This window comes from Cupressus sempervirens, chromosome 10 (assembly GCF_028749045.1).
Source record: "Cupressus sempervirens isolate cs-2001-9-10 chromosome 10, ASM2874904v1, whole genome shotgun sequence".
Lineage (NCBI taxonomy): Eukaryota > Viridiplantae > Streptophyta > Pinopsida > Cupressales > Cupressaceae > Cupressus > Cupressus sempervirens.
In genome coordinates, this window is record NC_143127.1 from 380,555,730 (window position 1) to 380,580,639 (window position 24,910).

Here is a 24,910-nt window from a genome sequence, read left to right on the forward strand (position 1 = left end):
TCTCGTTTTCTTCCCTGTTCTTTTATTCTAAAGATCTTTTCGCAAAAATTGCCCAAAATTTATTTTTTGCACTATTTTCGTGAGGGGGCACCCACCTTCCTTGTCATTTCTTCGACAACACTCCTAAGACTCTTATTTTTTTTGGGGCAACCTATATTTTCTTTTCTTTGATATAATGTCGTCCCAACATCACATCAAAGAGGGGCAAAATGTAGACACTTAAAATTGTCCTAAACACTATATTAATTCATTTAATATTTCCTTTGACATTATAGTGAATTATTTACTAATTAATTATATTTTTCATATTCTTCTACTTATTTAATTAAATAGGTTCACTTTCCTAATGTATTTAAATTTAATTTAAATATCCCCCCCCTAATGTATTAAATGTATTTAATGCATAGTTCTCCATAAATCCCCTTTTAAATAAATCTTATTTATTTAATTCCATCCATTCCATTAAATTCTCTAAACCTATGATTAAATTACATCTTATTTAATTTAGTCTTAAACTCTATCCTAAAATCTAGTCTACACCCATCACTTTCATCCTTCTAAGCCTACTCATTACTTAAACCTACTTATTTATCCTAAACACCTTGCTAAACCCATTTTAGCTCCTAAGTGTGTGCTCACACATGTATGAGAAACCCTTCACACTTCTCACACCTCTCACACTTTCCACACCTCTTACACCTTTGTCCCCCCACTCCTTCCTTTAAGTTTGCTTACACATGTGTAAGCAAACTTTAAATGTTGACCTTTGCATGAATTGTCTCCTTAGCCCATGTGCCTCCCTTGTGGCACCTATGTGGATGTAACATAGATGCCACCTCTCCAAGGCCTCTCTCAAACCTATAAATAGAGCCCTTGTCTCAAGCATTTTCCATCTCCCTCATTTTGTATTTTTATCATGCTAGTATGATTCTAGATATTTTTAGAGATTTTATGCTTAGAGCTAACCTTTGGTAGTTGTTTGTATTACTTAGATTTCTAGTTTGCATTAGCTTTCATGGTAGTATGATGTTGTAGGTTTCTTTCTTGCATTTGCATTTCTATCTCACTTCTAGAATCCTTTGAGGATTGGCTCACTCATAGCCATTTCTTGAAGGTATTCTCCATTCATTCATCTCATTTTGAATATCATTTATCATTCAAGGGATTCAATAGTTGTGTTTTGGAGAGCACATGTACATCCCTCAAATTTGAGCCCACCAACAAGGCCTCTTATGGGCGCCCTTGTTGAGCTACTTTGAGGTTATGTGAGGACTTTTATTTGTGGTTGCATAAGTTGTTAAACTCAAGTAGATTTTAGTTGTATTTCCCTTGGTTTCTAATCTTCCATATGCACATGTTACAACTAATGTTTTCTTGCTTACGCATGCTCTCGACAAGTTAAGTTTTCCCATATAAAAATATTTCATGTAATTATTTAATATTGGGAAAAAGAATTAAATTTCCTATATTAAATGTGGGTCAATGGGTTATGTAGCATATGGTTTTAGCACATGATTTATGTAATACCACTTGGTAGTTTTGTGGGACTTGCTACTATATAAGCAACCACAGGGATAGTTGTTGGTGTTGGTGTGAGAAGATAAAAAGGGCAAAAGATAAGAGTCGAGCAGGACAAGGCTTGACAAGTTAGACAAGGGAGCATTTGTGAAGGTTGGAAGCATGGCATGGGATGTGTGGATTCATGCTTGTTCATCTGAATTTCTTGGTAATGGCTATGGCTTTGAAGGCTTCCATGTTTGTATTGCAATGGTGATTTTGTTTAATAATAATCGTGATGGATGCTTTTTGAGGCTGGTTTTTTCCCTCAATGAGGGTTTCGTAGGGTATATCTTGTGTCACAATTTTTGTGGATATGTTGTCTATTCTCTTGCATGTGGATTTTAATTGCATATTTATTTCAGATCTATTATGGGTTATGTGAAAATGGTTATATACTTTATTGTAAGAAATAATATAATCATTTCCACATACCCCATAATAGATCTGGAATAAATATGCAATTGAAGTCCACATGTAAGAGAATAGACAACATACCCATAAAAATGTGACACAAGATATACCTTGAGAAACCCTCATTGAGAAAAGAACCCAGCCTCCAAAAGCATCCATCATATTCAACAAAAACACCATTTCAATACAATCATGGAAGCCTTCAAAGCCATAGTCACTACCAAGCAATCCATGTGAACAAACATGAATCCACACATCCCATGCCATGCTTCCAACCTTCACAAATGCTCCCATGGCTAACCTTTCAAGCCTTGTCTCGCTTGACTCTTGTCTTTTGCCCTTTTGTCTTCTCCTACCAACAACAACTACCCTTGTGGCTGCTTATATAGTAGAAAGTCCCATAAAACCACCAAGTGGTATGACATAAACCATGTGCTACCTAACCCACTAACCCCACATTTAACATTGGAAATTTAATTCTTTTTCCCAATATTAAATAATTACATGAAATATTATCACAATTTTACAATATAACTCATCAAGTATATCTCATGGGAATCTTTACATATTGCACGTCCATCTAGGTGCAACATTACATAATAAAATAAAATAATACAATATAACAATATTATGATATGTGTGCAACACCTAGTATCTCAACACCTTTTATGTAGCATAGGTGACATTAAAAAATTTATAATCTAGCGTATGCAACTTGTACAAGGAAACATATCAAATGGTTGGTTATGTAAAAGTAGTGAGAATTGTAGAAGATGGAGTCAATTTTTATAACATGTTGGTTGATGTACAAAGGATTAATATGAATATTAGAGTATTTTTGAACATATATAATTTGATTATCATAAAAAGTTTTAGCAGGTTAAAAACTATGTTGTCATTCTTCCAGTTTAAAGATCCTTTGCTATATATTTTGAATAGGCAAAAACTAAACAAAGTTTTATATGCTCAAATTGTTCAAGACCATAAAATCAATAAGGGTTGTAGGGTGCAATGTATTTCCATTGCTTTTGGATTGTGCAAATTAGTGGAAATCATTAGCATTAGTGTTGTAAAAGAATTAATGAGCCAAATCTATCAAGATATTATAGTGATCCAAATAGATTAGACCTTGCTTGTTAAAACTAAATAAAGTGCATTGATAAAGGGTCGATAATAGTAAGTGTTTCAAGTTCTTGTTGTAGAGGATCATGTAGACACACAAGATTCACTGGGCAAGGATTGTTTGGGTAGAAGTTATCAGAAGTCAACAAGTGGGATTAATTTTAAGCATAACATCCACACCACATTGTAGGAAATCAATCATAAACTATTGATGTGGTGACAACCCTTGTCAAAAGGATAAAATAGACTGTGAATAGGGAGCTTGAATGAGGTATGAGGTATGAGGAGTATAGTCAAAATAGGTGTGGTATTGTGTGGGTCCGTCCTTACATGACAGAGTGTCGGCATCATCTGTGAATCATGAAAGACACAAGAATATCCTCCTCTTACAAATAGGAAAATAAGAATAATTTGTAAGATTCATGGCTCAAACCATGAGGGGGTTCATGTTCCTCATCACTTCCCTTATTACATAAGGTTCTTCTCACCATCAAATTTTCTCTAGCCTCAGGTCCACTTGGTGAACTCTTATTGTCCCCATGAATCACAACATTTCTATTATTCTGTCCACTTTCAGAAGATCTACATTCAAAAGATCTATGTCCTTGTTTACTACATCTAAAACAATTACCACAGAAACCACCTCTAGGATAAGAATTACCTCTTCCTCAGTAAGAATTAGTACCTCCTCGATAAGAATTACCATTTATCCACTCAGTCTTGTCTTTGTCATCATTCTTCCATTCAGATTTGCCTTTATCCTATAAATTTTTTTTATATTTACCACCTTCACCCTAAGATCTGCCTCGGCCTCTCTGGAATCTACCACCTCTACCTCTTTGTCTTTTTTCATGCTTCTTTGCTAAGATCTCCTTAGCTTTCAAGGCATATTGATATGCTTCTTCAACACTTTCCAACTTCATAAAACTTATTTCATCTTGAATTCCAAATCTTAATCCATTTATGTTCCTTGCAATTTTCTCAACATCATCAACGACATGTCCAGATCTGATGTCCAATCTATAGAATTCCTCAATATACTCTTTCATAGTCATGTCCTTTTGTTTCAAATTTTGCATCTTTCTCAACAAGCTAACTTAGTAATCAGCAGGAACGAATTTATTCTTTACCTTGTTCACCTTCTTTGGCCAAGTTTTGATCTTCTCCTTTCCTCTCCTTTGTCTATCAGTTTGCAAATGCTCCCACCATAGTGAAGCATGACCTTTCAGCCTAGTAACTACAATCTTCACCTTTCTATTATCAAAAGTGTTTTCATACTTAAAGAACTTCTCGATATTTGAGATCCAATATAACATAGCATTGGTATCCAATTTTCCATCATAAGGAACAAATTCTATAGCAAGCTTTGAATTTGCCCTAGACAACACTCAACAGTCTCTCCTCATCTTGATTTTCTTCAAGTTCTGGATTATGGTTTGGTGCTACTGCTTCATCATCACTTACATCATCAAGATGTGCTCCTCTCCTCTGGGTTGTCTCTACAACATCTAATCAAGCTACAATTTGTCTCAACTGATCCAATATAGTATTATCAACATTTCCTCTACTAGGAACCATCTTTACAAATCAAATTCCTACAAGATCATAACCCTTTGCAAGTTATAGGTTAAATTTGTAGATCTACAACCCTACAACCAATCCAAATTAGGATTCTACATGATATAATCTCCATAAGGATGAACCTCAAGCTTTGATACCACCTGACACAAGGAAGGATAGGGAAAACTAGGGCCAATGGCACACCTAGGTCTCCGATTCACCTTACAAGAGTTAACACAACAGAAGCAAACACAAAGAACAACAACCAAAGAAGGAAGAAGAGTGAATTAATTTTATTAATTCATCAAAATATCTTCATACATGCCCATCTATAAGGCCTTCTATGTTATGGCCAAATAAAAATACATTCACATTCAAAGATCCAACAACAAATTTGCACTTTCCAGTTCTGCTCTGTAATCCTCTTCAAAACTGCATAAAAACTACTTAGCTCTAAGCCTAAACACTCTATTTATACTAGCCAAAATGGCTTATAGATCATTCTAGAACATGGAAAAGCCACAAGTTGGCTCTTAGCAAATATTAAATGAAAATAAACCAAAATTAAATACACAAGTTGGCTTGCATTAGCAATTAACTGTCCTAAAATCGATGTTTCAGCAAAATTGTGATATCTCCTAGCTTCAATTAAATTAGAACTCATGCTTCAAACTATGGATAGATATCTAGGTCCTCTAGAAACCCTTAAGTGTGAAAGGTTTGATTCATTAAGGAAAATTGCACATCCATTTTGAAAGTTGAGCACAAAAAATTGTTGCACAAAACTGCCAAACATTGATGTTCTAGGAGAATTTCCATATCTCCCAAACTATAAGGAGTTAGGACTTGAAATCTAGAACATAGATATTAATCTAGGACCTCTTCAATACTTGAAGTGCACAACCATTCATTTATTATGTAAAATTAGTTACATGATTTACAATAGGCATCTGGAAACCAAAAAATGCAGTTTCAATAGAACCCAGTTTCAACAGTAAAATAAAAATTGAAAACATGCAAGATAGCAGTCCAACCCAAGATGCTCCTTCATTACTATGGTGGATTGGCATACAATCCCTTATGTATCTAGGATTCATATCTTCATGGGTTTGGCCAAATACTATTGTAGATTTGATCAGAACTTCTCCAGAGTTGCATATCCTATCACTTCCCCTAGAGAAAGGGGAAGACATTTATTTGGATGGAGAAGTGTGGAAAGGAATTTCAGAAGCTCATGGAAATTTTGAATAGAAAATCTAGTCTAATAGTGCTTGATCTAACAGGTGTTTTTATGGTGTGCACTGATGCTTCCCTAGAAGGGATTGGAGGAATCCTTATGTAGGAAGGATGTGTGATTGCGTACGAGTCTCACAAACTCAAGGATCATGAGGTGAATTATCCCACACATGATCTTGAGTTAGTAGGAGCTATTCATTCCTTAGTAATATGGATACATTTCTTGTTGGGTAATCATTTTGAGCTTCATAGTGATCATCACAGTTTGCAGTATCTCTTCACTTAACCCAATTTGAATGCTAGGCAAAGGTGTTGAATGGAGTTTTTATGTGAGTATGACTTTGAGGTGAAGTGTATTTAGGGGAAGGAGAACATGGTAGCTGATGCTTTGAGTAATAGGAGACATGAGATATTAGCTTTGACTTAGTGTGGATTTGAGAAGCCATATACTTTTGACACTTCCTAAAAGTACTTCGTATCAGGAAGTGAGCATTAAGATTGATATAGGTAAACCTTTTTAAGGCATATTTTTAGCCTATGTTCTAGAGTCAAATGGCCTCTTGCATCATACAAAGAGGATTTGTGCACCACCATTGGATGATCTTCGTACATTGATCCTATCTGAGGCCCATCACACTGTGCACCTTACTCAGCCTATCTAGGTGTCAAGAAGATGCATGTAGACTTACAGCAGTTGTACTATTGAGCTAAGGTATGAAGCATGATATTATTGATTTTATGGCTATGTGCCTTGAGTGACAGAGAGTTATGACAGAGCACTAGCATCCTGCAGGGATTCTACAACCTAATCTCATTGCTATATGGAAGTGGGGTGTTAATTCTATGGACTTCATTGTGGGATTACTCATGACTCCTCATAGACATGATTCTATCATGGTCATTTTTGATGAATTGACTAAGGAGACATACTTTTCATCAATGAGGTCATCCTATACATTGAATTTAGTAGCCAATGTCTTTATGTGTGACATTGTGAGATTGCATAGTATTCCCCAAAATATCATTTTGAAAAGGGATCTTGTATTCACATCCAAATTTAGGACTTCTTTACAACATGATCTTGGAGCACAATTGAACATCAACTCAACATATCACCCTGAGACAAATGGACATATCGAGAGAGTGAATCAAGTTTTGGAGGATATGTTGAGGATGTATGTTATGGACCAACAAATTCTTTGGGAGGACTATCTATATCTAGTGGAGTTTGCATATAATAATGGTTATCATAGTTAGATTGGGATGACACATTTTTCAGGTTTTTTATGTTTGTCCTTGTTGTACACCATTAAGTTGGGATAGTTTAGAGGATCACATCCTATTGGGCCCAAGATGCTTTGAGAAATGGAGTAACATATAGTGTGCATCTGTAAGCATGTGTCTATAATACATGATAGACATAAGAAGTATGCATATTCTCACAAGATAGATAAGTAGTTTGTAGTTGGAGCAAAGATATTCTTGAGAGTGTGTCCATGGAAGAGTCTGATCCATTATGAAAATGGTTCAAAGCTAGCACCTCAATTTGTGGGGTCATTTGAGATTCTTGAGTGGATAGGTCTAGTTGCCTACCATTTTGCATTATTCCCCAGCTTAGCTCATGTACATGATTTTTTCCATGTTTCTATTCTTAGGAAGTATATTCCTAATGTGATACATGTTCTTGATTGGAATGCGTTAAGGGTAGAGGAAAGACAACTAGATTTGGAGCCCATGCACATTCTTCAATAGCATGATTTGACCCTCAGCATTTGAACTGTAGAGAAGGTAAGGGTCCAATAAGACCCTACTAATGAGTCATTATCTACTTGGGAGGATGCATCTAGATTACTGGATTCATATCCCTCCTTGTTTATAGGCTTCCAGGAGTAAGCTAAATTCTAGGGGGGAGGATGTAGTTCCTACCCCTATTCACTTTATGTAATATTGCCAAATTCTTTTAGGCCAATTTTCATGCTTATGTGATTTGATTTAGTGGTACTTGGTTACTTGATTGGGTGATACTATTTACATGTTCTGATCATATATTTGATGAGATACTTTGTACTTGAGATATTTCATGCATTATTATGGTTCATGATTATGCGTTTGATGACATTGTTTTAAATATTTTCATATAACGATTACAATTATGCTCATTATGATGCTTATATAATATATTCATATATATTCTAATTACTTACCCCATACTTGTATGTGTATGGTGTACATGTATGTTTTACTTTATGATTGACATATCTAATGACGTGGTTGAGCGAGGGAGTCATAGTCACCTACGAGTTGGGATCTAAACAATGTACCACTCCCCACTATTGCCTATTTAGTTTAGATGTATGTGCACATGTACATGCTCAACTTTTATCTAGGTTGCAAGTATTAGGCATCAACTTCCCTTAATTGTTGGGATGAGGGTGCTCTATCGCAATATCTCAATGGTAAAAGAGGAGAGATAGTTCTCAAGTTCAAATCCTAAACTCGAGCCTATTTGTCCCAAGATAAAGGACAAGTATATGATTTATCTACCCTTTCAAATTCATTAAGGTGATGTGAATTCAAGAACTTTACCCTTGAGTTTGATTTCATACTTTGTCATCTAGTTGAGTTTTCAATTGGAGTATGTGGTATATTTTTGTGGTTTTAAAGTGTAAAAAATTTAGACAAGGAAATTATTAAATTAATTAATTAAATGAGAAAATTATTGTTATATTATATTTAATTAATTGGGAATTAAATAAATATTAAGTTAAATTTAAAAGATTATATTTAAATTATAATCCTGAAAATTAAAAGCAATTAAAATTGCCAAGGCCAAATTTGGCATAATTGTAGTTATTTAATATAAAAATAATAAATCTAGAAGTTACATTTAAATAATGATCTTTAAATATTATTATTAGTTAAAACAATAATTATGTTTTCTAAAAAACATCTTGCTAATTAAAACAAAGTGGTAAAGCATTATCCAAATTAAAGACACTTATTGTGCATACAAGAATTATTTAAATTAAAATAATAAAAGATTATTTTAATCAGAGGCTTTTGCATGTTAGTAAAATTGAAAGTCTAGGTAGGGTTAGAACCTTTGTTAGGAGATTCGAGCTTATTTCTCCACACACAAGTTCAAAGGAGCAACTTTGGAATTGAAAGACAAGAATTTTTGAAGGCTTTTGAAGACATGAATTTTGTAAGCACAAAGGAATCACCAGATTGTTAGCATTGGATTGAGGTAGGGTTTGTAGAAATCATCATAGCAAATCCTTTGAAACCTTTGTATTCTTCATGCTTGCAAGGAAAAAAAATTACTATGGAAAAAGCTATGAATGTTTACATCAACATTTTTCAATGAAACTTGTTGAAAATTGAAATCCCCAATTGAAAAATAATTGATCTTCATAGTTAAAAGGTATGCGAGAAAACAAGATCAAAATCCATAGTAGAAAAGCTGGAATTTAGAAAATAAATTCATAGCTAGGATTTTGAAAACGAGAAAAGGTTATTATTGAATAAATTTAATTGGTTGCAAATAATTTTTCTAGCAGATTTGTTTTTGAAAAAGTTAACAAAAAATATATTTAATTACTACAATAATAAATTATTATTGTGGTAATTTTATGATTTTATCATTTTTTGCTTGGGGCAAATTTTTAATAATTTAAAAAAAATAAAAATAAGTTGGGGATGGGGGCCACCACCTCCCCACTCTTTCTCCCTTTTTCATGTGCATTGGGCACAAAGCAGAGGCTACCATGATTGTCACAACAAGCACACAACAACTTGTTGCTACGGTTGTTGTGTCAACCATATGCAACTTTATTACATGCATTACACGGTAGTGACCCGCTTTGGGGGAGTTTGTTTAAATTTTTTATATATTAAATTTTAATATTATTTAAAATATTTAATATTAAAGTTAAATTTAAATTTAATTCATTTTAAATTGGATTATTATTTAATATCACTTTATTTAAGTTTTAAATAATATTAAATGTGATTTTTATTTAATATTAATTATCTAAATATTTTCTTTAGGAATATCTTATCGATTTAAATTATCTTTACTTTTTTTGAGAAAATAATAATAAATTATTATTATGGTCTAATGAAAGCCTAGTTATTGAAAATTATGGATTCATTTAATAACTGTCAAATGATAATTTTCCCTAAGACCAAACTGAACATAGTGAATCATCAACTAGGAATCTTTTGAAAATGAGAACTTCAACACATATTCATAAAAAATTTTAAATGTTACATTGAAACCTATATGGATGAAACTACTTGTGACTTAAATGTCATTTATGATGTTGAGTCTTTATTTCGTGATGGGTTTGGGAGACCCTTGTAGTTGGCCAATCTAGGAATGTATACTAGAGGCAGGGTTTTGTGAGTTTTATTTTCTAGTGACTTATGTTAGGATGGATTTTATATGTTTTTCCATTATGAGAACTAGTTCTTCTATGTTAGCTCACGTGTTGTGATTTTCTTGATGTAACATTTGAGGTTTTGATCTATTTTTGGTGATTTCTAGTTGCTCATATAGGATTGATGTGATTATTGTGACTTTATGAGATGTGCCTTTATGAGTTTAGGGTAGGTTATCTATGTATATATTGGGAAGTGACTTGTAATGGGGGTCAAACCCTAAAGAGGTTGCCAAGGTAACTTATTATAAGTTGTCTTAATAAGTGATAACAATTTCAATAATGGGTTAAAAGTGAATTAAAAAGAAGTACTACATTAGCTTGCCCATGCATCGAGTGCTAGTAGAGGCTAAGATGATAGTAGATAGGATGCTTGGTTATGAGTTTGCCTAGTTAGTATTTCTTGTCTATAAGAAAGGATATTGATGCCGCATAGAGTCACTAGGGGTCAGTGTCCAAAGAGACTAGCAGGGTAACCTTAGAGTTGGCTCATGTGATGGCACTTCGTTATGTATGCCTAAAATGTAAGCACACTTCTATGAGTCATTATATCCAAGATTGTTAAAAAATGAGGTCTCGAATGGTGACTCATAGCTCTCTATTCATGGAGTGCAAGAGTTTGTAGTGGAGGCCCTCATTTTGACCTAGTTTGTGCCCATGCAAGTACACCATGAAACAACAGATTCAAGGATCCAATATGCATGCAAATGAAGATGAAAACTAATCTATATGATAACAATGAAAAACAATGCAATAAAGGAAATTTAATAACAATGCAATACTAATCTATGAAAATAAATATGACTCTAAGATAATATGAAAATGCAAGGACGAAACCTCATGATAGAAGCCATGGATGCAAGAGAGAATAAGACAAGAAGATAGAAGTTCTCCACAAAAAAACTTTGATGCTCAAACTCCTTCTTTAAAAATCACTCTCCAAACTTGCAAGATAACAATAGCATAATAATGGATGTCTAATTGTGGATGTTTAAAATGAGGAGAGGGCTCTCTCTTATAAAGGAAAATATGGATGTGAGAGGCTTCTCACAACCAATATGGGATAATAGAGTTTGATCCACGTTAGACAAAATTCCACCAATGAGAAAAGAGGATTGTTTGAGAAGAAAGTGGAAAGAGGAAAAATAGGACTCCCACTTAGAGATATGTGCATTTAAGTGTAGAGAAAATAAAAAAAGATTTATTTAATTTTTTATTTAATCTTATTTCTTTTTTCAAGTGGAATTTATTTAATTAAAAGGGAGCAAGTTCTTTTAATTAAATAAAAAATATTTAATTAAATTAAAAGAGGGGTTTTTCTCTTAATTAATTAAATGCTAATGAATTTAATTAAAAGAGAGGTTTTCTTTTAATTAAGTGGGGAATTATTTTATTTAATTAAAAGGGAGATTTTCTTTTAATTAAATAAGACTTAGGATGAAATAATCAACCTTAGAAAAATAAATAATCGAATTTGATCAAGGAAATTAATTTAATAAAATATTGCAAACCATTGATTCAAAAAATTTGATAAATTGAATAATGGGGGGCCCATAGTCTAGGCGACCATTTTAGGGTGCATACAACTTATATGCTGATGCAGGATAATCTTGCATTAGAAAATAAAGAGAGAATTTTTAATAAAAAAAAAATTGTGGAGAGAGAGAGAGAGTGACAAAAATTAGAGGAAAATAATAAAAAATTAAAAAATAAGAAAAATGAGAAAAGAGGAATTTCTATTTTCAAGGTGCATAGGTGGCGTAAATAGAAAAATAAATTAAAATGGTTGTTATTCCATTTATCGAGGCGTGTATGTGGAACTCTAGAAGTTTGTGAACATTTCCTTAAATTATGCATTTAATATTTGTTGGGCCACATTGTGGTGCTTAGTTGTATTTGGGTGGGAATTAAATATTTGTTGAAGGTAGTTGCATTTACCTTTTATCCCACATTGGTTGTCTTTCTAACATCTTGGGTGGTAAGTGCCTATTCAAGAGTGTAAACTTGAATCCATAAAATTTTCACCATTCATACATCACATGCATTAACATACTGAAATAACATGTAAAGTAAATGCATCTAAAACATGTAAGTATTCAGAAACACATAACACCAGATATGGTCACCTAGAAACCCTCCAAATGAGAAGGTAAAACTGAGGTAGGGATGACACCCACAAATCTTCATTGCTGCAGCAATAAAGTGTAGTCAATTAAGGTTACAATGATTTGACCATGAATCATGATCTACCCTGTGAAAGGCCTACCCTGTTAAAGGCTTACAAAGACTGTTAATTCCCACCTTATTAGAGGATTTCAACACCATGTTAGAAGTGTACATGTTTAAAGGACTTTAGGTCATTCACTTGGAATGCCACCTTGTTAAAGGATTTGGTAAAGCCTGTTAGGACTACTCCACCTAGGAGATTTAACTGAAATCACTTGTCAAAATGTTTCAGCATAGGTCTTATAGTTGGCACTTGCTTGCCTAATAATAGATCACCTCTATCCAATCTCTAATTAATCCTTCGCAATCTGATGTATCAATTTGTATCCTCTATCCTTTGTTCTTCACTTAACTGATTCTGTAATTCACTCTTATTGCTATGTCATCTTAAATGTTTTGCAAACTATCTTTTTTGTTCCTCCAATTTGATCATTCACCCCTTTACAGTGCTCTCAACTCTTGAAATTTAGGGCTTCATCCACCTTAAGAAGATTGAGGTGGCTTAGGGTTAGGTATGAATCTACGGCTAAGATTCATCCATTTTTTTGCTTAATCCTTCCCATTTTCTGATTGGCTGCATGTAATTTCATAGGCAATCTGCATGTAGATTTGTCCTTATCTCTAAAAGATCAAAAACTATGCTTAGGTTGGTTGAAAAATGGTTTACATAGTTGTTTGTGCCAAAACAAACAAATATGTCCAATCTATGTTACTCGACATATGTAGTTACTAATGCTCAGCATACACTATAATTCTACCTTTGACTCGGCACCTAAATTTCTCGGCATCTATTGTTCACTTGACACTTGAATCACTCGGCATGGTCTATCTGCTCGGCACTTGAGTGACCTAGCACTCATTGCAACTCGGCATGGTCTAAAATTTACATGTTGTACTTGGCATGTATTATTAGTTCGACATGAACTAAGTAAATGTCTTAAGTGTGTTGACACTCAATTGTCAAAACCAATATGAGATCAACAATCCCCCTCTTTGACATGAGTGTCAAAAACACTTGAATATTCATAATCAATCCGATCTTCTCGAGTATAGCATATCCATGATTTGGCTTATATACAAAATTTAAAAATTTTCAAAATTTTGCGATGACCTATGTACCTCAAATTTTATAACTCCCCCTAAGTTAATATGTCTGTTCTATAACAAAAATCTATTCTCCGTTTTGAGTAGATTTGTCTCTGCTAACTAATACTCTTTGACTTCAATGCACTTATACTCTTTATGCTCTGCCTTAGCTGATATTTTCTCTGCTCTGTTTCTATCTCTGCATTGTATTTCTCAAAAAATGTATATCAGTGGGGTCAAAATTGATAACTCCCCCTTTGTTCATGCTTTCCCTTTTTTCTTTATTCTCTTTCTTTTTTCCCCATATTATCATTTGTATCTATCCCTTTCATTATTCTCCCCCTTGCTTACTTACTCCTCCTTTTTGACACTTATGTCAAATGGGCTATACACTTATAGTGTATTTGTCCAAAAAGGATTTATGGAATTCCATTATTATTCTAAGAGCTGCATCCTGGTTGTCACATGAAACATCCAATGACTTAACTTGGATGGTGAGCTCGGCTGCAAGGTGTACTAGGCCATCTTGTGTAGAAAGATTGGGGTCTTTCTTCAAAAAAGTTTCTACATAGCCTAATTCTTTGTGGAAGATTTCCATGTGTGGGGTGAGAGAGGCTTGAATATTTGTCAGTTTGGCTCTTATGTTAACCTCTTCTACTATTAACACAACTAATTGACTCTGTGATTGAAGTAATGTATGGAAATGCTTCTCACTCTGAGCTGGGTTCTTAGGTAGTTGTGTACCTAAAATGTTTAGATTCCTCTCCAAACTCAGAATTCTATGTCTGGTGTCTTGGGCAAAGAGTGTGGGATCACACAATTTGGTGCACAATGAGAAGATATTCTCAAGTGCCTTCTTCACATCCTCAACCTTTGTTGCCAATGCAACTTGAGTGAGTGTTATATCACCAGATATCTTTTCATTTACTTTCCCTTGAAACTTTCTTTCAGACCATTCTAAAAGTTTAGCATTTGTATCCAGGTCTTCATTATTAACATTTTCCACAATATATGAGAATTGTTCCAATAGTGGCTTGGTTTCTTTAGGAGTAGGCAAGCTGAATGGATCTAAAAAGATGGCTTTAATTTCTTGCAGTGCTTGCTTTTGCCTGTATTCCTTCCTAAGCATTTCTTGATGCTTCTTCTTCTCTAAAGCTTTTTGTAAAATGCTTATTTGATCTATTATCATTGTGTCATAATCAAATTTAGGAATCACTGTTTCTTCATCTAAAGTGATATCACCATAGTGAATTACCTTTTCAACCTTAGAAGAGCTTGAACCTAGCACTGAGATTTGTAGGGGTATAGCTTCCATGCTCGACTTCTAAAGAAGTTTTGTAGGGGAAGAGCCAGATGTTGGTAAAATCACCAATGCTTGGATGGCCTCTTGCTCCTTTACCTTAGGTGGTTGTTCACCTTCTTTAGACTTATCTTGATCTATGAAAATGACATTACTTGCACCTTGTGTTTGTGCTTTAGGAACATATGTATCTATTTGTCTTGTTTACTCTGTTGCTATCTCTTTTTCTTCTTTGGCAATATGCCTCTGCTCAACTGTGTCTACTTTAACACTTGTGTCAACCGTAATAGATGTGTCTACACTTGTTTGAATCAAAGGTTGATCACCAGTAACTAAAGGGATGATAGAAGGTGGTTCCTATGTATTCACCTTATCCCTTGTAACTTTAGCTATTACCTTTTGAAGTTCTTCTACACTGATCAAAATAGGATTTGCACATAATTGTGCTTGCAGTGTAGATTGATCTAGAATCTTTTTCAAATCTTCTATCATCAATGGGTTGATGTTCTGAGCTAATGCATCAGAGACATCCTTGAAAATGATAGTTTCTACAGTTATACTTATGTCATGAGGAGGACTAGCACTTGGCATTTGTGTATCTTGCATACTCAGTTCCTGATGTTGCTGTTCAATTGTTGTCGTGTTAGTATCCATCTTCTCAGTCTCCTCCTCAACTATATTTCTTTCTTCCTTATTGCCCTCCTTGTCATCTTCTTCTTTATCATCATTTTTACCCTCAAATGGGCCCTTGTCTCCTTGCTTCGCAGTAGTTAATCCATAGATTAATTTTCACATTTGAGTGGACTTCTTAACAACATCTTCAATGTCATTTTGGAGAATGCTGAAGGCTTTGTACTTTGGTGTGAACCTTCCTCCATATTTCTTGTTTGTCTTGTCAATTTGCCATTTTGTCAATTTTGGCATTACTTGGGCCAAAGTAGTTTCCCTTATTTGCTTTTCCAAATTTAAATAGTAATGCCATTTTTGCTCAATTAAATCATATAATTGATCGAGTACTGGGTTAGCGAATTCTAATGGCATATTCTTAAATTTGGACATCATTGCATAGAGGGCTTCTTCTACTAACTTTTTCTCCTCTTTTCCCAAATCATCAAAATTTAAATTTTTAAGGCCAGATAGATCTGCATTATTTCTGACATTTTCACACAAATTTTCAAGATCAGAAAGTGGTGTATTACTTACCACTTTGAATTGGCTTAGATCATCTGATTCAGTTCTCTCTTCATCTAAATTAGGTTATGCAATATATTTCCTTCTCTACTTCTTCTGCTCTTGGCCTGCTTGTTCTGTTTGCTTGGTTTTCTCCTTGGCCTTTTGTGTGGTGGCTCATGTGCTTGCTCTAGTAATAGGTGTTGTTGGCTTTTTTGGGCTTGGTTTAGCAATTTTCTTTGCTTTGGCCACAGATTGTGTCTTGACCTTTCTCTTCTTTGGCTTGGCATGTGTTGGTGCTTCCTCGACTTCCTTTTCCTCGACATCCTCTATTTCCTCTTCTTTTTTGTCCTCACCCATGCCTTGGGTTAATGCAAGAGGTTATTGGGTTTGTTCTTGTTCTTCCTATTCATCCTCTTCATCTCCTTCCTCTTCTTCCTCTTCAACACTTTCACCAAATTTGGCCTTAAGTTTCTTCACTAGTGTGTTCTTCTTCTTTAGTGTAGGGGTTGTCTTCAATTCCATTTCTACCTTTGACTTCATTACATCATAATTTTCAAAGATTTTTGTTGTTTTATCCACTTCCTTTGCTAGAAGTGCAGTGATGGCTATTGAGGCTTCATCAACATTGATCTCATAACCTAAGGGTCTTAGCCATCTTACCCTAGGTGTAGCAGCTTGTACATATGTGTAATCAATGTCTACAAGAAAACATATATCATTGTAGTATTGTTCAACCAAAGAAATAGGTATCCTCATCCTTTTCTTCATAGACTTCTTAGAGTCTTCAAAATAACTTGCCATGATAGTTTCAAAATTTTCTCCCGTTTGCTCAATGTACTCATTTATTTGAGCAAAAACTGACCTGTTTTTCTTCCATCCTATTTTGCCAAAAGATGGAAATGTATTCTGTACATAGAGAAATATGCAAACTAGAATTGATCCAAATTTGTACCATGCACTCTTAGTCTTCCTTACTGCTCCAAGGTTTTCCATTATTTGTTGCAGTTGAAGCTCAACTTGATCATAGGTATGATCTTTCTTCACAATTTTTTATCCCACATCTATTGCAATATAGGGTATATTATTTAATCTACTAGATTGATAAAACTTGTGAGAAATAATCCTTATTACAAAGTTTGACAGTGGATTTGTGATAGTGTCAATTGTCATTCCTCGCTTGTTCCACTTTTCTCCTGTATTCTTCTCTATTGCTTCTTTGGAATCACTCTATAGAGTCTTTGGTGGATCTAGGGTTCGGAAACCAGTAACCTTGTGAATTATTCTCTTTGATATCTTTATTGGTCCATCTTCCAACCATAAGGATCCATTGTGTATTCAACTCAATACTATTCTTATCCATTCTGTCTTGAATACGCTAGGAAATTCTAGGGCACGTGTCAAACCCTTCCTTTCAACAAATTTGAATTCTTCTTTCAAGACACCATTTTTCACACCATTTTTCACACAATCTATCATAGGCTTCACTTATCTCCATGTCACCTATTTCTCCTATCTTACAATTGTAACATTTTTTGACCTTTTGAACCATAATGACTTTTGGGGGAATCATGGACAATGCACCTGAAGGATCTTGTTTGTAAGCAACATCTGGAATTGCTTTGAAATATGGTTGTTTCACCTCATTACTAACTAATTGGACATTCAAGACCTCTTTCCCTTCTACATTTCTTGAGCTAGACGCCATTATGACAAACTAGGGTTTTATAAATGCAAATTGTGTAGCTTGGCTTATGATAAATACCTTTAAAAATTTGAAGAACTAGAGTGAAATCATCTCTGAGATCTTTTGCAAATGTTCCGAACAAATTTTTGAATTTCCTTCTGCTCTATTTGCTATTGATCGAATTCAAAGTGACCAAAAAGAGTGAAAAATGACCATATACCCTTCAAAAACCCTTGCAATTAATGCTTAGTGCTTGTACAACTATAAAATCAACATTAACTTGATTTCAGAATCATTCGACATCCATAGATATTACCATCACTTGGAAGCTACTATAGACTCAACGTCAACTAGTTAATCTGGCAACTCGACACTAACTAGTTTCCACTTGGCATGCATTGAATTTTTTTAATGTTTGGAAACAACACAAAAACTTAAAAATTTAATCTTGAATTTTCGACAACATCTTGCATCTTCATTCAGGCTAATGTAGTCCTTTTAGTACTAACTTCTTTTGGAACTTATGTATGATATAATATTTTGAATTTCAGTCCCACATACCTCTTGTTTGCTTAGTTGATGTGGTGTGACCACCTGAACCATTGGGTGAAGTGATCTCTTCTCCATTTGATTTACTGCAACCATCTTTCTTCTTCCATGTCTTATTCATCTCATTCCTGATGTGTTCAACATCTATCTTTCCTTTGCCTTTATCAAATTCACAACTTGGTGCCTTTGACCTAGTTGGACAATGCTTACTAATATGACCGGTCTTCAAACAACTAAAGCATGTGGTTTGACTCAACCACCTTTTGTAGTTACCATTGAAGTGAGTCCTAATACAATTCTTAGGAATATGTCCATATTTTTGACAATAGTGGTAGCTATATCTTGTATTGTAATCCCAATTATAAGAGTTTCTATAGCTTCTTACCTTTGCTAGCTTGTTTGATGACCACATGGACTTGGATCTGCATTCAAAGGCTCTATGTCCATACATCTGACAATTGTAGCAATATCCTTCAAATTTTGGTGCATGTATGGTTCTAGTTCTGCATTCATGTTCCTGTTGACCTTGTTTATTGCACTTATGACAATGAACCATTTTCTTAGGCTTGACATTCTAATTTGTATTGTTGATCCTGCACACATTGGTAGTATTTCCTTTCTTTCCACAAAAGTGACAAGTAGGTTTGGAATTCTTACTTCTGCTCTTCCTTTCTTTAGCAACTTTGGATGATTCTCCTTCTTCAGTGCTTGTGTAGCCCAATCCCGATGTATCTTTGTTAGATCTAGGGGATCTCAGTAATTGCTCAATGTATTTGATGGCTTCATTTGGCTTGTTGAAACTTTTAGCAAATTCCTTTTCTCTTTTCAGGTCATTTTGTAGTTGTTCATTCTTCAACTTCAATGTAGTTATCTCAATGTCCTTGACATTCAACTCATGGTGAACATTCATCATTTGCCTCAAGGTATCCAATTGCATGTTTGAGATCTTGTATAGCTTTGTTGACTTCTCTTCCAATCTATTTTCCAGAATCCTTTTGTCTTCTTCAATCATAGCTTTGTCTTCCATGGCTTTCTTCTTTTGTTCAGTCACATCACATTGCAATATAGCTTGTGATTCTTGCTCCAACTTGAGATTTCTGATTTCTTTAGCTTGTGCTCTATTCTTTTCCATTAGATCTACAATTGCTACATCAAATTCACTAGAATTACCATCTGCAAATAGCTTAGTGGTGTTTATCTCTTTGTATAGTGTGTCATTCTTTGCTATAGCAATCTTTTTCCTTCTCTTCAAAGAACTCTTCAGAGCATCTCTGGCCTCATTCAATTGATGTAGTATAAGATGTATCTCAATCTCCTGGTTCTCAATGGTCTTTCCCAATTTGTAGACTTCCATTTCAAGATCTTTCCTCTAAGCTACAAAGCTTTTCCTTTAGAGAACTTGGCTCTAATACCAATTGTTGGAATTACAAGTGGAAAAGGTAAACTTCTGGGGGTTGGGGGGGGGGGGGGGGGGGGGGGTGGTGAATTAGGAGTTTAAACTTGAATCCATAAAAATTTCACCATTCATACATCACATGCATTAACATAATAAAATAACATGTAAAGTAAATGCATCTAAAACATGTAAGTAATTAAACACACATAACACCATATATGGTCACCTAGAAACCATCCAAATGAGAAGGTAAAATTAGGGTGGGGATGACACCCACAAATCTTCACTACTACAACAATAAAGTGTAGCCAATTAAGGTTATAATGATTTGACCATGAATCATTATCTACCCTGTGAAAGATCTACCCTGTTAAAGGCTTACAAAGACTATTAAGTCCTACCTTGTTAGAGGATTTCAACACCCTATTAGAAGTGTGACTGGTTAAAGGACTTTAGGTCATTCACTTGGAATGTCACCCTGTTAAAGGATTTGGTAAAGCCTATTAGGACTACTCCGCCTAGGAGATTTAATTGAAATCACCTGTCAAAATGTCTCAGCATAGATCTTGCGGTTGGCACTTGCTTACCTGATAATAGACAACCTCTATCCAATCTCTGATTAATCCTTCACGATCTAATGTATCAATGTTGTATCCTCTATCCTTTGTTCTTCACTTAACTGATTCTACAATTCACTATTATTGCTAAGTCATCTTGAATGTTCTACAAACTATCTTGTTCGCTCCTCCAATTCGATCATTCACCCCTTCACAATGCTCTCAACTCTCTTCAAAATTTAGGGCTTTGTCCTCCTTAAGAAGACTAAAGTGGCTTAGGGTTAGGTATGAATTTATGGCTGAGATTAATCTATTTTGTTGTTTAATCCTTCCCATTTCCTGATTGGTTGCATGTAATTGCATAGGGAATTTGCATGTAGATTCGTCCTTATCTCTAAAAGATCAAAAACTATCCTTGGGTCAGCTGAAAAATGGTTTACATATTTTTTTGTGCCAAAAAAAACAAATATGTCCAATTTGTGTTACTCGACATATGTAGTTACTGATGCTGAACATACACTGTAATTCTGCTTCTGACTCGGCACCTGAACTGCTCGACATCTACTGTTCACCCGACACTTGAATCAGTCGACATGGTCTATCTGCTTAACACTTGAGTGACTCAGCATATGAGTGATTTAGCACTTATTGCAACTCGACATGGTCTAATAATTACATGTTGTAATCGACATGTATTACTAGTTCAACATGAACTAAGTAAATGTCTTAAGTGTATTGACACTCAGTTGTCAAAACCAATCTGAGATCAACATCGTTCACAACAAGATTGTGGTGGAGTTGCAAGTTTGTGAGAAGGGCAAGTGGCTGTGGTTTAGAAACAAGGAGATTACTTGGTGGGCTTGCGAGTACTAGTTGGATCTTCCTTGAAGGTTTCAATCAGAGTGTGGATTTGGACTAGCTAGTGTTTGGGTTGGATCTTACAAAACTATTATTGTAATTGCTTTGTATTTGGTTGTAACCAGGAAGGCCTTATAGCCTGGCACATTGCATGTAATCAGTTATATCTATGAATAAATTATTGTGATTTTGCTCCAAATCTTGCATTGTTGTTTATCTTCCATTGTGGAGTTATTTGCTGGGGGTTAGGACATATCCTTTAAGGATTATCCTACCTTTCACTACATAATATGCATATTAGGTTTCCTACACGTCATTGTTCACCTCTGGGATTATATGCTCACTTCTATACTTGATACCTTTGAGATAGAATATTGTTAGGATTCCTTGACCTAGATTCTTGTTATGACTTTTGAATTATTATTGGTTTGGGATTTGTGACTATCTCATTACCTTGGTGGGAGTGGACCATTCAGGTTCCACGAGGCTAGGTGGTAGTGATTATTATACCATTGAGATCCAACAGTTGGACGCTGATGTTGGACATGTACCTTGTGTAGTTGTTCTATTCTTCCTTTCTAGTGATTATGTTCCGTGGTCATATTCTGGTATTTTGTACTTTGGTTATTGAAGATCGTACATGATGTTGTATCTTATCACAATGTATATTCTTTTAGCATTTCATACCCTACAACATGTGTAGGCGATGAGTGTGCATTTTGGTCATGCCATGGGGAATCTTATGTACCTTGTATATTCATTTATATGATTTTGTACATATGGTTATTCTATGACATGAACTTTGTTTATTTATCAAACTTAAACTTAATAAAACTTATGTGTGTGATTCAACATTATGGAATACTTAAGAGATGTAACCGTTATTGTATTGCTTATGTATGTATGTATGTGATGTGTATTTGAGTCATCACTTCTGCTTTGTTATCGATTGATTGTTTTAATCTTTCAAAAAATAATTATTTAACAAACTTAGTAACATGATAGGCCAATTTCTCTTGAGTCCCTAGCGGGGCATCACATAATGTCCTTTCTCACTATTTGATAGTGAATTTTTTGTATCTAATTATGTTTATATCATTGTTAATAATATACACAAAACAAGACAAATCTCGATCATTTAATCCCTTTCCATATTCACATCGTAATCACTTTGTCAACACTTATTCAAATTGAAAGTCTAAGATATAAATAATCTCTCTCTCAACACATATACAATCTGCACATTATCATATATCATTGAACTCTAACATTTTCAATTAATTCTCAACAATATATTGCACTAGCATAACTATGCAAACATTCATCAAGCAACATTTTCCTATTTAAAATGTCAAGTAAATTGAACAAGGAAAACTTTCCAAATCTAATACACACAAAAATCAAGCAACTACCTAGTTTGTGTTACAACAAATAATGATGATATTGGAAAAGCTAAGCTTTACATCTTTATTCCCATGCTTATGAAAGACAGGACATCATCTTTTTATGCTTTGTATATATTTAATTGAAGAGGAAAATACAAAGTTCAACAATTTTATAGTATATGATGAAATTGCCACTTTCAATAAATCAAATGTTTAATTAGTATGATATGTGCAAAATCATTCTTATTGTAAAAAATACAAAATAAAATAAAATGACACAAGTTTTTTAACATTAAAATGACCACTAACCATAGACACATTTTATTTCTTAGAATAATTGTGAAAAAGTTGTAACACATATTAAAATGACCTTTGTCAATAGACACATTTTATTTCTTATTGTTATGATAACTGTAAAATCCTTTATCTTTCAAAAAAAAGAAGTTTAACATAACTAATTATGTATCAAAACATGTTTACACAAAATCTAAAACAATTCATTTGCAATTAAAAACACTTCTATCAAACATGAAACTTTCACGATAATTACATTATAGTCATTTCTTAAAAATTGATAATTTCATAGAGTAATTAAAGCTCTTCCTCTCTTTAAAAGCATAATTTGTTTTCATCCACAACATAGTTCTAATAATTCTCCACGAGTTAAATAAAAATAAAATAAAAGATTCCAACATCCACAAAATTAACAACCAAAAAAAAACGAGAAAACTTATGTTTTGACAAGGAGAATAAAATGAACAAATGCTGTGGTGAGGTATTGTCTACATCCCGCGCTGATGAGAGTGAAGGGATGTCAGTGTCCTCATTATCTTTTTCAATGGCCAACAAACCCTAATTAGTCCTCAATTTTTCAATCCTCCACAGATTATTTGTCCTTGAGATCTTTGCAGTTGGAGACAGGTCTTCAAATTTTCCTTCATCCACTCAATTTTTCTATCGTCCTGATCTTTGGAGCGTTGAAACCCTAATACTGTAGTCAGATCCTCAAAGTTTCCGTGCTCTGATCGAATTTTCTGTCCTCGTGATCTTTGTTTGGCGTAATTGAAAGCTTCGAAATGCGTTAAAATGTCAGTTAACGGTACCTTTTGTCACGACTTTCGACATTTTCTTGACCAGAGGAATGTTAGGGTTTCAAAATGATTCCACGGAAAAAGCAGCCCGCCATGTGAGCACTGTATATAATATTCCGCAAGGCAGGAAAGCGACAATTAAAATATCGGTGAGAATTGTCTGGATTCAAAACGATGTTTGTCGATTTATGGAAATAAATTCTTCTTGCTTTTAGATAGCAGCATAATTTGTACACGTATTGATTTCTCGAAAAGCAAAACAAGTGCATATACTTTTCGACAAATTCGCTTCAGGATTCCAAGCATCGACAAATGCAGAGAGAAGGAAAGTTGAGATCAGAATTTCAAATTTGATGCGCGCCTTCAAGAATCTTTGGCTTTTTAAGCCAATCGATCAAAGATCTTTCTTCATGTGTTGTGAATATGCTATAGTTTATTATAAATTCTCTATCTTTGTGTCAATTTTTCCCTTCCTGCGAATAAAATAGTACTGTTTCAGTGACTGAGAAAGATGTGCAGTGAGATTGACGGAATCTTGAGTAACTTTGTCGATTTCATTCGAGAGAATGCACGGCAAACAAAAGTGGATCCGCACGCCACTAATTTTGTCATCATCGCTTTCAGTCTGGAGATGTCCGTACTTCTTCAATAATTTCTTGGCCCTCCTCCATAGTGCTGCCAGGTCAGTACGGTTTAGATTATTTTGTATTGTAAATTTTGCTATTTGGCTATTGTACTGCTGATTTTTGAAATTCTAAAATCGTTGGTTTACTTGATTTGAATGTTTATTTGTTTTACTTAAAATATAGTATTTTTTTTGGTCAATATGTTCTTGATTTGTTGATAGATTTGATTGCTCTTATTAAATCTTGTGTAATAGTAATCGATGTTATAAGCATCTACATGGTGCTCACGTCAAATCCTCTTCACTACATGAAAGATATTTTTGTTATAATATTATAAGGATAGATTTTTTAAAGAAATATTTGTAAAAAATTAATTTCAAATTTATAATTTAAAAATATATATTTAAGTTGGATGTTTTTTAGGTGTCAATTAGCTGATAGATTTTTAAAAAATTTAAAATAGAATATAATAAGATTATTACATAATCTATTTTCATAGTCATGTGTCAAATTTGGGCTTATTTATCATACATCTCATTATATAGTTGTTGATTTAAAAAAATAGATAAAATAATTTAATATGCATAGACTTTAAAATACTTTGTCTCAACATAGGTTGACTAAGACACTTAATTTTGAACCTCAATT